At 45.0% G+C, this 15,872-nt stretch overlaps 1 protein-coding gene across 9 annotated transcripts in view; it reads right to left on the bottom strand.

The window, feature by feature from the left end:
• The window catches only part of Bmal1 (basic helix-loop-helix ARNT like 1), a 101,694-nt gene extending 86,095 nt beyond the window's left edge, over window positions 1–15,599 (bottom strand). For all 9 annotated transcript variants that reach the window (XM_074041698.1, XM_074041697.1, XM_074041700.1 and 6 more), the window contains exon 1: window positions 15,444–15,599. The gene's annotated coding sequence lies outside the window, so the exon portion shown is untranslated. The remainder of the gene's footprint in view (window positions 1–15,443) is intronic.
• Window positions 15,600–15,872: the final 273 nt, after the last annotated feature.

Genomic DNA, 15,872 nt, shown 5'->3' with positions numbered 1-15,872 from the left:
AGCTCTGCCAGGTCGTATAAAGCCCTACAGCAATGCACCAAGATCCAGTGCACACTGGTGATCAGAGTTTCAGAACACTCAAGAAAAGCAAAATATTCTCAATATGCTCCAAGGCCAGAATCTGGGCCAGGAAATGGACTAAGGGTGATGGAAGGCAAGGAGGAATTCATTAAGAATAGTGCCCTGGAGGTACCAGCCGATATTCTAGTTGAACCTCATTAAAAGTTGAAAATAATAGAAGAGAAAACACAAGCTTGCCTTCAGACAAAGCTGCAGCATGCCCAAGCTTGGACTTCTACTTGCAAACTGGCTCATCAGTCTTCAGAAAAGCTGACTATTCACCTAAGGCAGTCCAGAGATGGACAACAGGAGTGACCAAAACAGCCCGCCCCTGGCTCATGCGCTGGACTTCTGATTCTCTGCCTGAGGCCCTGACCTGGGCCAGCTGCTGAGTGAGAGCAGCAACTCAGTTCTCCTGAAAGGTCTCCTCAATCTCATTCCTCCCCACCACAAGCCCAGTGGAGAAAGAAAGAGCCAGGCCTGAGAATCAGAGACCTGGTTTCCTATTTCAACTCTGGTCTCTCTGTTCCACTATACACAAGCACTTGTCACCCCCTCTGGGGCCATTCTTACAACCTATAATTACCTTCATCATTGATTTCCTTGTTTACATTGATTTCCTTGCCTCTCTCCCACTAGAATGAAAGTTCCATGTCAGTGAAGGCTAAGTCTCCCTGGCTCATCCCTGTACCCCCAGCCAGCATCTAGAATAGTGGTGGCCATGCTGCAAGATCTCAACAGATAAATTCATGGCTTGAGAACTGTCTGACTTCAAACACCAAACAGTCATCTTCGAGAGCCACACCTGAGTCTGCCCAGCCAGGTGTGGGCCAAGTGCCCTCCCCAAAGTTCTGCAGCTGGTTTACTGCCTCCAGTCCTTTGCTGCAGTCCTGAACCATCCTCTTTGCTCCATCCCAGAAGCACTGCTCAGGCCGCTCACCTGAGCATAGACAAAGAGGGGAAGAAGCTGCACTGGGGGGGGATGGGGGAGACAATGCACTCTCTTCAGTTCATAGCAACACTGGAAGGAAGAAGCTAGCACCAAATCAACAGTCACGAATGTGAAAATAGAACATTAGAAACGGAAGGGGCCCAACCCCAATAAAGGAGCCAGGGCACTTGTAATACATGTGAGCACAGGAGAAAGGAAGAGTCGCCCAGTGAATAAGGAACCTGCAGAATTCATTTCCTTAAGTAACTCTGGTCAAAACTAGCAAACCACAGAGTAAGAGATAAGAGTAAAAATCACCTCCAATTCCATGAGGTGAGAACCACTTAATAATTTGTGCCCTTTCCTCATTCTATGAATGAGATTTTAAAACAGCCGAGAAGCATGCTGTGAATGTAATTTCAATAACTGTTTTTTTTTTCCAATAAAGTTCATCTAAAAATACTCCATGGAGTTCTAAGAAAGAAGCTCACCCTTAGTAAACAAATTAAATAACAAGATGAATAATAAAAAACCTTCCATGAAGTTTAAAAAAAAAAAACCAAGAGCAACAAAACTGATTGTTCCACTGAGCCCCCATTTCCCCACCAAAATGAAAAACATCACTACTGTTAGTATTATATTCCCTTGTATATCCTTTTCAAATAATATGTATTGTTTTGAACAAGTCACATTTTTTTTCAAATCCACAGACAAATTTTGTATCTGCATCTTATTATTTTGAAGCAGGAAATCAAATGTTGGTAGCTTTGGAAAGGCTTCAAGTTCCAAACTACATGTAGACCAAATCAACTTTAAATGTCTGGTTCACATTCACAAACTTTATCTTTAGTTTTGTTGTATCCTGTCACTTACAGTGGTCTTGCCAATGGCATATGTGTCCTGTACCACCCAGTTGGGAGTTGCTTTGAGGTCTGCCTTTGTCCTCTGGGGGGTACCTGGTTTTACACATGGGCTCTAGGGCTTGGCCAAGAGAAAGCACCAGAACCATTCTGCCTACAGGAGAAGACTATAGGATCAAGATCTCAGCACATGCATTTTTCCACCTTATATAATACTTCACACTTCATTTAGCCATAGGCCCATGCCAGTATCACGCTGGGTGCTGGGATACATGGGTGAATAACTAAATGTACTGCCCATTCTCATGGAGCCGCAGTATACAAAGTAGTCCCCATCATTAGCCTCAGGCTATGTCTGACAGGAAAGGCAACTGTGGTTATTCCTCTTTTCTAGATGATAAAACAAATGTTTACTGGAGTGTTTTGGCCCAGATTATGAAGTGAAAGGATGAGTCTCAAACCTTAATCTCTAACTCCTCACCCAGTGTTCTTTCTACTGTACCACGCACATTGGCGAATTTCCTCTTACTAACAATCAAAGTCTTTTGGATTATGCTGAGTCCCTTCCATACATGGGTGTGATCTGGCTACTTAGTTTCTAAGCAATGAGCTGCCCTGATCTCTAGATGGCTGCACTCAACCCTGGTCTCTGTGGCTCAGCTGTCCTGACACCAACTTCAAACTCTACTTACCCCCTTCAAATACCACATGATGGCTGACTGCTAGCCTCCCATAGTGCTCATTCTCCTCTCCACACTTGACCTTGCTGGACTCATGGCCTTTTAACTAAAGCTATTCCCCAGCCTCCTTTGCAGCAATATGTGGCCATATGATTAAGTTCTAGCCACTGGAAAAAGAGAATATACCACTTCCAGGTGTCCCCCTTAAAGCGATGGGCTGTGTGTGCCCTTATGCTTTTCCTGGGAGAGGGTAAACTGACGTTCTTACTTTCACTCATCAAGTGGAAGCCACATGTCAAAGACACCAGGACTGGACCGGCTCCACTCCAGACTGGCACACAAGAAGAAATTAACTTCCACCTGATTTCAACCATTGTGGACCTGTGGCGTCTATGAGTTACTTTAATAGAGAAACATGCCCAAGAAGCTTGAATGAGACAAATTGTACATTTACCTAGGTTGCTATCAATTAAGTACTTCAAATGGGGTGTTCATATCTATGTAAGAAAGTGCTCCATTCAGTTTTATCTTATGGAATACTTATAAAAATGAAACCGTCAGGACCTCAAAGACAATTTATGTTCAGGTCACAGGAAAAACTAAGAGGACCCAGTAAAGCAAATCAGCCTCCTACAGAAACAGTAGGGGATAGAGAGCAAGGTGACAACCACTTCTAGTCCTCTCTCTTTCAGCAGCTTACTCCATTCCTAGAAAAGGCAATGAAAGTTGAAATGATGCAAGCCAAGGTTAATATCTCCATGGAAACTGTTATAATGGGAGCTTGTGTTCCTGACCAAGAACTCAATGGTCAACTTTTTAAAGAAATTATATAAACTCCACGTTTTATCATTTATTAATGCTTTGAGACTCTTAAAAGTAGAAAGGCTGTTGGTTCAATAATACACCACAAGAGATATACACATATACTGCACCATACAGAGTAGGTGCAAATCAATTATTTCCAACACAAGAAGCAGTCATGTGATCTTTTATTTACTCTGATTCAGTAACAGTGTAGAGCACAAAGTAGATCACTTTAATAATTCCTGCTGACTTCTAAATATGGTAAATCAGAACATTTAAGAATATCTTCAGCAGAGGAGGCAAACAGAGAAGTTGGATGGGGAGTGGAAGTTAACAGAAAAGCAATATCAAAGTCCTGGCTCTATCACCGACCAACCATGGAATCCTGGATGGTTGCTTAAACTCTTGGGACTATTTTCTAGTCCACAAAGGGAGATTTCATGACACCTGTCTCCCAGGGTTGTGGTGAGGATTAACCAAGACATAGTCTATAAAAACTACTTTGTAAATGGCATTGTTTGAAAAGACTTTTGCAAGAAGATTCTGATGTGTACCATCTGAAACCCCAGAGCAGGCTTCAAGCTACTCAACCCCTCTGAAAAGCAGACCTAGTGCAATTTCTTTTGCTGTCTTTTGAGTTCCTCAACATACACCAGCTGGCAGGCATCAGTCTTTCTGCTACATTCTTCACTGGCATCCATTTGCTTGCCAGTCACAGAACAGCCAGCAAGACAGCAGTCTTGGGCTGTGAAGAAAAAAAAGCTGCAGTGAGCTGGGGGGAACTGCATGGTGACACAAAAACATGTTCCCAAGACCCACTGCACTGTCAGAGCCTCAAAATTGAATCAGAGAGCATTTTGGGGTAGAGGAAAAGAAGACTTTTAGGAGTACAGGCTCTGACGTGAGACTGTCTTGGGTTTGAATAATGGCTTTTCCCTTTGAGGCACCTCTGAGTCTCTGTCTCCTTAACAAGAAAACTAGACCAATGCCACTCACCCCATAGAGCTATTGTGAGAAGTGGATAAGGAGAGGCATGTAAGTACTTAGTTCAATTTTGGGCCTATGGTAAATAGCCAAAAGTTAGGTACTACTATTAATAATAAGCAATACAAATGTATTGCTGACAAAAGTTAAGATTTGGCAGATCTCTAATGAAGGGTTTGATACAGACTTTGTAACCTGGACAGCATGCTGACTCATTTATTAATCTCCAAGGCTAATCAAGGTTCTGGATTTCTGCCTAATGCCCCAGGATAGGTGAAACATCCAAGAATGCCCAATTGGGCAGTTGGCTAGATTGGCCAGAAAAACCAACACTTGTTTTTCTGGTTTACAGCTGCCTATCACTATCCTGAGAGTGATCCTCAGAAAAGAACAGATTCACTGCATATCTGTGCCTAACTTTTCCATCTGTGCCCAGCATGTACCTGTCTATCTCTGGAGGTGAATCCTTAACTACGTTTAGAACATGGCCCTATCCTGCAAAGTGGTGTGTGTCAGCACCCGTCTGGTGGACAGCGCACATGCCTCAAGGGGCCCTGGAGGTAGAGCAACTTCCTGTGGCCCTCCAGGGCAGTACCTATAAAGTCCAGCACACCTTCACTACCAAAACTGCACTGTTGCTCTCTGAGGCCACAAAACAACTTTATCACTTCAAAATTCTTATTTTCCTATGTCTCTCAAGTGTTAGACCCACACTGTAAGGGCCTGGACAGTGTAAGAACTGTAACACCTGATTCACAGATAAGGACTTAGGTTCAGTTGGAGACATTAAGTGATTTGGCTTAGGGTATATGGTGATTAAGTAGTGGAAACAGCCTACAATGCAGGTTAACAGACTCCTAATCCAGTATTCTTTCCAGGAAATGTGGCTCTTTGTTCTGAAACATTTATCTTCCATCATGGTACTTTGCTTCTGGAGAACTCATTAACTAAGGTATGTCAGTCACAGTACAGTGCAGAGTCACACACTTGAAAGCTACTCACACGGGCAGATGTTCCCGGCACTCCAGAAACCTTAAAGGGTGACTGATAACAGCCATGCTGATTAACATAATTGTCAATTAATTCTGCTTTCTGGCTTCCTCTCCCCTCTGCTTGGATTCATCCAGTGGCCTCCTCTCAGACCTCTGCTGCATTTAGTTCCTCCATGTTTCAGTTCAACTGGAACATTAACAGTGGATCTGTGCTTTAGGGAGCATTATTTCATGTCATAATACAATAACTCCAGTGGCTCTCCACTGCCTACCAATCTCCACCTCCCGAGACAAACCATGACTTGCCAATTAACCTACTTGTTTCCTCATCTACAAAATGGCGGAAGGGCTAAATCCAGGCCTGTCCACTCTGGTTCATGACTCTAGCCCCCCTGAAGTAGCATGCAGGGATCAAGAATCTCCAGGGCCTTGTTTTTAAGCCATGTGACTTTAGGACCTCTCTGTGCCTCAATTTCCCCATCTCTAAAATGATGGTAACAACAGCACCTACTTCATAAGAATGAAATGAGATAATACATGTGAAATGCTAAGAACAGTATGAGAACTCTATTTACATTAGCAATTATCATCTGCAATGCAGGATTCAGGCTTGGGCCTTGAAAGATCCTCCAAACTTCAATTCCCACTATTACTTAAGAATCTTCCATTCTAAGCAAACCCACCATCCCTACCTCAGTGCTTTTAACTGTGCTATGCTCCAACCCATCCACCCTGAGAAAGGCCTGCCCTTCTCTCATCTATAAGTCTAAATCCTGGATAAGTTTAAAAGTCTATATAAAACTTGACCAGTTCATGGAGGCTCCTTCCTTCTACCACACCCACAAACATTGTTCCAGTCTCCAAACTCCTACAGTACTTATCATCTAGACCATGGCATTGGCATTGCATGTGGCCTGGGATAATCTTTAAGGAGATGAAAGCCTTGGTTGCAACAACTGTTCTGTTCTTCCTCTGGGTTTAGTATGGTACCTGGCATATAACCCTTACAGTATTTATTGACTAAATAAATAAATGTGTCATTATGCCCAAATAAATATGCAAGAAGTTTCCTTTTAGTTGATGCAGCTCAGCTCCTGATTTGCTGCACTTTGGAGCCAATTAAAGATAACACAAAGATGCACATCAGCAGGGCAGGAACAACATGGCAGTTAACTCCTCATCACCAATAAAAGGCACTCATAGCTGGGCAACACGGAGACAAAGAAACACACAGATGTCCAAAGGAAATGATAACCTCAGCTTCAATGTACCGTGCAAGGCCAAGCTCATAAGTCTTCACTATTAGCAAGTGAAGGATATTTGAGGTTTTCCCAAAGCTGAATTCACATGTTGAATGAATAAACATTTACTGAGTGACTATTCTGTACAGATGCTGTCTTAGTTGCTGGGGATATAGCAAGGAACAAAGCATATGGCTTTCCTGCTCAGATTCCAGTTTCTAAGGAGGAAGGCTAGGTTCACTATTACCCTCTAGCTCAAAAGTGCAGTCTATAAAGCAACATCTTCTTGTATCAAATTCTTCTGTCTTCAAGTATGAAAAGAAAAAAAAACTGAATATACCACTAACCAAACAGAGTGCACTTTTAGCACTGCCACTCCAACAAGGCATTCCTCTCTAGAAGTCACTACGGACATCCACAGCATAACTCTAAAGGCCTCAGTTATTTCAACTCTGCCAGTTGAGCTCTGCCACTAATGTCATTTAAATATCAAACTTCACAAATGGTAAAGTGGCTCATGATGCCAAAAACAAAACTCAGAGGTGAGAAGGGGGAGCTGGTAGTTGGTTAAAGGATCAGCTAGTTTTCAGCACTGCAAAACCTTAGGCTCTTTCCTCCTTTGAAGCAGAAATCTATCATCTGAAGCGTTGGATTTTTTTTTTCTTCCAGCAGGATACTGAAAATAGCTTTGCATTTAACATTTAAAAATTGTTTTTGATCCCACACTCCTGCAGCTCTGTTCTCTCCTGCAAACTCACCCCATTCCCGAAAGGTACTTAGAAGCGTATTTCACAACCAAACAAGACAGTCACCATGTTTATCCCTGAAGAGTAAAAAGAAAAGGCGATTTACATAATTATATGGGAGATAGATTGGCCAAGAACACAGGAATCTTATCTGGACCAAAAGTTCTAGGACAAAATTTCTTTCAATTCATCAAGAAAGATAGCAGATCAAAATCAAGGTCCAAACTGAAAGCATAACTGCTTAGCACTATCCACTCAACGGGAACGCCTTGACTTCCTTTGGATCTGCATGCCACGTACTTCTAGAAGAAATGAGGTGGCCATTTGAGGGTAGGTTTGATGGATGAAGTACATGTATGTTTTCCTATTACAATGAGAAAACACAGGATGTGATAGTTGAGAAGGGCCTGAGAAATCAAAGCCCCTGGAAAACAACTTCCTCAAAAGTTCCTCAGCAAGTCACAGGCTGGGTTTCTTGCCCCCCAGGTCCAGGGTTTTCCCCGCTCCGTGCTCTACTATTTCATTTATAAAACATGAGACCAAATCTTAAAGGACACAAAGGTAAAAGTTCCTTTGTAAAACATTCTCACTGACTGGAAAAATAGTCAAAGGAGTAAGGTAAATGGTTAAAGCTAGCAGTAAATAACTATAATGCTATACAGATGGGGGGCTAGCAAAAAAAGGCTTAATTAATGCTAACACTGCTTAAGCACTAAACACTACGGTTTCAGCTACAGTCTCCACTAAATGGCTTTTGTGGGCTTGCCTGGGAACTAAACCACTATTTTGTTTGCATTTTTTAATAGAAAAATTTATACTAAGCTTCTGTCAACTGCCTTGCCAATAAACTTTTAGAACAAAACCTGTTTTTAAGATGGCTGTATATAAAAACAGAATTTTGAGGTTGGAAACTCTGTACTAAACATCATTAAAACAGTAATAGTTGGTGACATGCTAGGAGGACATTTATGAGAAAACCCTTAATTTGTTTATATGCAACAATGCATATAAATAATGCATTATGCTTTCTGAGCAGGCTACAGTAAGCCACTAGTTATATAATATACAACCAAGGGCAAATGCTCTAATTCTAAATTAGATGCAAGTGTTTGCAGGGCCTTTCTAACTAACACTGGGATCAGGGTTATGGTGAAGAGAAAGGAGGAAGAAAACTTCTAAACACAAGGAACTCATAATCCAGTTACACTGGTTACTTTCCTCAGAAACATCAAGCTACCTTCAACCACAGGACCTCTGTACTTGCCATTTCCTCTTCCTGGGGTACTTTCCCCCAGATCTTTCCAAAGCTGAGCTCAAATGTCACCTCTTTGGTGAAATCTTTCCTGATGATGTGGCTAAAGCACCCTCCCTGCCCCATTCATCATCCCTATTGCTTTACTCTATTTTGTTTCTTTCCTAATACCTGTCACCATCAGCAGGTAGCATAGTTCATTGTTTACTGTCTGCCTCCTCCTACAGGTCCTGTCTTGCTCACTGCCGTATCTTCAATGTCCAGAACAGTGCTATGCCTGTGATGGTCATTCCAGAAACTTTGCCAAATGAATGAATGACTAGAGCTGGAGAGTGAGAGGACAAGGTACTAACTGATCATGAAACAATTTAAATATGAGAGAACTGACCATCCTGATTAGGTATGAGATGGTAATTTGCTAATTCTGAAATAGCATTGCTTCTTAAGGAATGACTAGCAATGTGGCGGTTGGTGAGGGAGTGGTGGTGGTTTGATTACTAGTCAAGGGAACACCTGAGCTGGGACACAGAGCAGGGGAAAGTATAATACAGGTGACTCAGGGATGGCAAGGGAGACAAGCAGATCAGAACCTCAGGCATAGGGCTAGGTCTGCCTATGGAGGCTGTGGGTAAGGGGCAGGGCTGGTGAGGAAGAAAAGGGTCAGTCTTGGGAGGCCCAGAAGATCAGAAGTAGGGTGTTCTTGCAAGGCCAAGCTGGAAAAAACTGAAAGAAATAGACAGTACAGTAGAAAATTGGTCAGAAGTGTTGACCTTGGTGGTCTAAGTATGTAGGGGAGCTTCCTCCCCTGGCTCACACAAGAGAGACAGATAAGTGAGCAAGATGTCACAACAGTTCCCTTGCTCAAAAGGCAACTTCTCAAGTCCTCAAAGCAGCACCCCATGGCAGATTCAGGGCCACTCCCATGCAGCCTACTCTTGCAGCACTCTGAAAGGACAGCTGGGTTCAAAACCATAGCTCTTCACATGCTTCCCAATCTGAGGTTAATTATATTCAGCATAGCCTGTGATTATTATCTTCTTATTCTTTGAAAAAAATGGCATCTAACTTCACTGTGCAGTATATATTTGAACATTATATAACACATTTTTATGTAACAGGTTCTTGACATAAAACAATGTTTCCCTTGCCATCTAAATGTATTCCGAGAACAACTAGCATTAAACACATACCAAAGTGTGTGTGTGTGTGTGTGTGTGTGTGTGTGTACACCAAGACTGTGGATACACCAAGGCTGAAGGTGTGGGTCTTTGAGATTAAGGAGAATGAAGGTGACAGATTTATGAAAAGGTCTCCTCCTTGGGAAGAGATCTGTGGATAGTGACTATAGGGCCAGTGTCAGTGAGTTCCATCTGGAGGCTCATCTTACACAAGGATGGAGAGACTGAGCCACAAGAAGCCCTCATCAGAGTAATGCCTCAGAAAGGCGGGAGAAAGTAAGAGATGTGACATGTGCAGCAGAATGTGAGAAGACGCTCTCAAGCCCTTGTAGCTGCTACTAGGGTAAAACCCAGCTGTGTGTCCCTCATGTCCCATGACAGAGGCCTTCAGCCCTGATACCATGCTTGTCAACACTAAGATGAGTTCCTGATCTCTGCAGGCCCAGTAGGCTTTTGGCTTGGTGCTGGATGCATGACACATGAGATCTAATAGTGGTCCTTCCCAGAAGACACCTGCTACAGTGGTCCAGAGCAGACTCTGGAGTCTAACAGACATAAATCCTGCCCCATCCCATATCAGCTGAGGAGCCTTGGGCAGTTTACAAAACCTTCTCACTCGTAAAGTAAGGATAATAATGGTGCTGACCTCATGAGGTGTCTATGAAGATCATACAAGCTAGTAAGTCTAAGTTGACCAACAGATTTGCTGGCATAGACAAAGTGCTCAATAACTGTTAGCTGCTGTTACCATAATTATTATTATTTCTGTTTTGCAGCTGAGGTAAATCAAACTCAAAGAAGCTAACTAATTTTCCCAGGTCACACATTTTAGACAGTTTAAGGGATAAATACATGTAATTGTTTTACTTAGCATATGTGCAAGTCTTGAAGGATACGGTATTAACCAGAAGACTAAATTAGGCAGACCAGCCCTCCTCTTCTTTGCCCATGCTAGACAAACATAAATTTATACCATTTAAAAGGACAGCATGTACTAAGGTAAAAATCATTTTCCATTATATGCCAGCATCCAGCATTCCCCTGAAGCAAAGATGACTAAAATTTATCCAATCTCATCTCCCCCTGAAGTTAAGTCCACAACTCAAACCTGCCTTCCATGAAACCTAACTGCTCAGGGCCATGTCCACTCATGCTGAGCTACATCTCTCACTTCACAACCCCCCTCTCTACAGTGTGCATCCTCCCTCTTCTTTCTCATCCTGAGTGTCCATCCTATCACAGTAACTCCTCCAGATCTTCAACTGGTATGTGCTCTGGACAGGAACAGGTTATCTGTGCCTGTAATTTGGGGAAAACAATGATGAATTCCTCCCAAAGTGCTCAGCCTGGGTAAGCAGGTGAGATTCCCAGAGCCAGCCCAATACCATATAGAATAAAATGAAACTTAAGGAAATCAGAGATGGTCAAGGGCTAAGGACACTGCTGCCAGAAGTTAGAAAAGAGAAGGAGGAAAGAGGAGGAGGAGATGGTAGTTCCTGAAAGGTTTAAACACCTAAGCTAGGTCTTAAAAGCAGAGGAGAATTTGAACATAAGAATATTGGAGGGAGAAAGAAGGACTGGGCCAAGGGCTGGTGCAAGAGATGGATAGCCCTTCAGCTTGGCTGGACAGTCCTAGGCACACAGCAAGATCTGGTTATCTGGTGGTCTAGGTAGAGAGTCCTACTGAGCATCCACTGTATGTCCTGAACAGCTAAATACACAATCTTTTAACTCACTCAGTCCACATCACGACTCCTTGAGGTAGGGACTAATCCCTGTTTTATAGAAAACACCAAGATATAGAAAGCAAAAGCCAGTTGACCACAAGTTATAAAGCTAGTGAAGAAAAGCTAGAATATGAAACCTGGCTGGCCCCAAAGTCTGTGCTCTACACTATCCAACCTAACTGCTTTGCAGGACAGCTTGGAGATGAAGGATGTAGGTTCCAGGGTGTTATTCAGATTCAGGAAGTGCTTGCCAGCAGTTTGCAAATCTGTAACTCAAGGCTACAAATGCTAGCTATAGTTCACCACTGATGTCTACAATGGACCTGCTAGCAGCTAAAGCAGAAAGGCAGGGCAGGACTAGAGAAAGGACCCCCAGTCTGAAACAGAGGCCTACCTACAGTAGGTATAGAAAGAGAACTTTTTTAAAAAGGCAACATGATCCAAAGGCAGAGGGAGGAGCAGACTTCCAGAAGGAGAAAGACAGGTGAGATAAAGTCTGCAAGGAGACCAAAGTAGAAACATTTAGGAGGAACTTAAGACATAAGGTTTTTGGAGGAAACTTTGAGAAGAAATGGAGAGAGGGGTGGTAAGGAGAGAAATCAAATGGCAAGTGCTAAGGATGGAGTAGGAGATGAGAGAGCTAAGGAGGCAAATGATCCTCATTTGAGGAAAAGAAGGAGACTCAGGACTATCAAGTGTGAACGCATAAGTTGTCTGGCACACAGCAGGTTTGTTTCTTCCTCTTCTGTCCTTCCTCTCCTAAATCAAGACAAATGCTTTTCTGGGGTTGGTAGACAAATAGCACCAATGATATTCTAGTGACAAGACCCTGGCAGAAGTGGGAGGGAGTGGCATTTGGCACTTCAGAAAGGCTTCTGCTTCCTGTGTGCTAAACATTTTACAGGCATCATCTCCCTTCATCTTCACAGACTCCAAGAGGCAGGCACTGACATCATACCACAGAAGATGAGCCTGAGGTCAGAGGAGTCAAGCACTTGTCCAAAACCACACAACCCAAACCCAAGTCCCAGATCCTTCTGCACAAAAGCCCAGGCTCTTGCCCACTGTAAGAGCTCATAAGAGGAAATAGAGGAGGGATACACCTGCTTTCTCTGAACTGGGAAGAGAGGAGAGGACAATTTGGAAAGAGACAGGATATTTTGACAGGAAAGAAGAGATACTGAAAGAGCTTAAGTCAAAGCAGGTGTCATTTCATGAGAAAGGGAATAGAAAAAAGACAAAATGGGTATGTGGGGTAAGTCTGAGCCTCATGATGAAGAAACATAGGGAGAGAAAAGAGTGGAGAAGGCTGGCATGCTTGTGTCTCTGCATTTCTAACAAACCTCGAGGTCTAGGAGGACTTTTTATTTCCCTGCAAGTACTTGCTTTAGTTAGTATGGTACTAATTGAAATCGCTGCCAGCAAATGTAACATTGCAAGGGGCAGAAACTCTTTAATGTTGAGCTTCTCCTACACAGTAAGAGTCGATGGAATCAGAAAAAAGCTCATAAACGGAAGACAACCCATACACCAAAGTCAGAAACAAAATATTTAGTTTTTTACAGATTTATATACAGTTTTGCTAATGTAGCCAAGTCTTTCTGCAGAGCTTGTCCATCTTTTAGTATAAAATTTCATTGAGACTGTTGGCATGAAGGGATAAATCTGAAAACTCTGCCACTTCCTTTTCCTGCCCTGTGGCAAGCAAGCCTCTTTTGCAAGTAGCAAACTCATTAGTACTCATCATTTTATAAATCATTTGAAATGGGTTCTTTAAAACACCATCTGTTGATCTGCTTAACTTTCCTATGAAAATAGGACTTCTGCTCAGATGTTCTTGAGGTTCCAGGAGGTAAATACCAACCTGAATTCAAATGTTTTAAATATTTAGAGACGTTGAGAACTTTAGAGCAGCAGAAACCTTTGCTATTACCTAGTTCCACTGTCTTACTTTCCATGTGAGGCAAAGAGAACCCAGTAAAGGATAAATAACTTGCTCTAACTGCACAGCAATGAGAGCCCCGTCAGAGCTAGAACCAGATGTCCATCTCCTTCCTACCTCCCAAGTTAATGCCCATCAACCACAGCCGCTCCTTTCTAAACAGGAGATGCACAAGGTACAAATTTAACATTATTATTATTATTCACCGACTACATCTACAGTCGGAATCAAATACCTCTACAGAACTACAGATGATACAATTTCAAATCCTGTGTAGGAAATTTCCAAACCTTCTAAATATGTGCAACAAACTGTTTTAAAGATTTATCAATAAACTGAATTGAGTAAAAAAGCAGGAGTTGAAAGATTAAATTTTGTATTTAAAAAATATTTTGGAATTTCATTGATATGGAAATCAAATTTAACGGCAGGAATTTTTTGTTTAAGTCTTGCAAGCACGGAGAGCTCGAGATTATTCAAGTATTCAGGAGCAGAACGATTATTTTAAGCTCATGATTCAACGGGTACATTAATTAAAAACTCCACCAACCCAAATTGACAAATCCTGATATCAATGGGACCAGAAGAATAAAAATAATAGTTACATAAAAATAGCGGAAGGGGGGGATACGGCAGCAGATGTCAGAAGGACAAATAACAAGTTAGTGTTGTGGGAATGAGTTGCATTTAAATAGGCAGCTTTTATGGATTTTAAAAAATAAAAATAAAAAACAAAACCCGAAGATCTTGGAAATACGTGTACTGTCAAACAATGGCTCTTCATAAACACCGAGTGAGAAAAATTGGCTAATAATTCAGAGTAGCGATCTAAAACGGAGATGACTACAAGCTCCAAAGTGCCAGAACAAGACGAGGTGCCGGCAAAGGGACCCGAGCGAGCGAGGAGGGAGAGGGGGAAAACTATAGATGAGGAGCGAGGGTGTCGGAGAGCCCGCCGGCCCGCACGAGCTTGACAGCAGAGCGAATGTCCAGCGCAGGCTTCCTGCCCCGCGCGGGCCGTCCTGGACCTGAGCGCCTGGCTCTCGGGGGATGCCTGCCCGCGCCCCGGGAGGCCTGCGTTAATTCTACCTTCCACGTCTCGTAGCAAACCCGAGCTCGCTCAGCTGTCAACGCCCGGCGATCGCAAGCGAAAACCTTATTCATCCCCGATAGCGGTCAAACCCGGAGCAGAAGGCAGCCTCGCGGCGCCCTCCGCGGAGCTCCAGGACGCCAGGGCCCGCAGCGGCACCGCACCTGGACGCCGGGCACCTGCTCGAAGATCCACGGGGGATCCTCGCCAGCCACCCCGGACCCACACGGCGCAGGCACGACGAAAGTTCGTCGGCTGGGATCGGGCCCATGCGGGGCGGGGGATTCCCGGGTGCAGCGACGTCCAAGCGACCGGGCAGAGGAGGCGGGCGGGCTCGGACTCTCCAACCCGACGGAGACGCCCTCCCCGCCCCCACCCAGCCTCGCGGGCTCCCGAAAGGGAAGTGGAAAAGGGGAGGAAGGCCAGACGCGGCATCGTTCTCCGCAACGCCTTTGGGGGACAGCGCCAAAGATGGTCCCCTCGGGGGGTCGCCGCGGCTCCCAGGGATACATCCTAGGACTCGCCCTCAGCTGGGTCATTGCTCCCGAAGGGTACAGCTATCCCTTTAAGAGGCGGCGGGCTGCTCCCTCCCCCACCCCCTCCAGGTAGCGATGCCCGGGGAGGAAAGGTGGGTACTCCCGGGGACACTTTCTTGATGCTTTTCAGGGTGCCTGCGGTGCCTCTGCTCTCCCTGGCCCGCAGTGCCGGCCCCACAGAGGAGGATGGGGGAGGGCAGGCGCGGCGCCTTTAAGGGGCGCAGCCTCCCCGCGGCCCGGGTGGGGGCAGGGAGAAGGCACGGGCCCTTTAAGGCCGGCAGCGGGCACGTCGGGCAGGGTTCCCCGGCGGCCGGGCTGCGCCCCGGGCGGCAGCGGGGGCGCGGAGCCTGCCAGAGTGCTTGCGGCACCCGACGGGGTGCTCGGGGCCGCGACGCTGGCCGCAGCTGGGCAGACACTCACCGTGGCTCGCCGGGAGCGCCCGCACCCGCGCCCGCACTCGGATCCCGCGGCGGCGGCGGCGGTGAGTCCGGCGCGGGTAAACAGGCACCTCCGTCCCTGACCTACTTTCTGCCTTCCCTAAATGTCGCACCACTAACCTACTTTCCGACCAATCCGCTCCCCGCCGGCCCAGGCCCGGCCCCCCGCCCACCAATCGCTGTGCCCAACCCCCCTTCCCCGCCCACCAATGGAGGAGCCGCGGAGCCCGGATACCTGCCTTTTCCCGCCAGCCAATCCGAGTGCGCGAAGGGAGCCGGTCTCGGCGGCCGTCCTCGGCCAATCCAAGCGCTGCTCAGCGGCCCGTAGGCCAATCGAGTAGCACCTACAGAGGTCACTGGCCAATGGTAAGGCGACAATGGCTGGTTAACCTGCTACTTTCCCGCCACCAAT

Source organism: Castor canadensis, chromosome 1, assembly GCF_047511655.1.
Source record: "Castor canadensis chromosome 1, mCasCan1.hap1v2, whole genome shotgun sequence".
In the NCBI taxonomy this organism is placed as follows: Eukaryota; Metazoa; Chordata; class Mammalia; order Rodentia; family Castoridae; genus Castor; species Castor canadensis.
The sequence above is the reverse complement of the archived record's forward strand: the minus strand, read 5'-3'. Positions and strand labels throughout refer to the sequence as shown.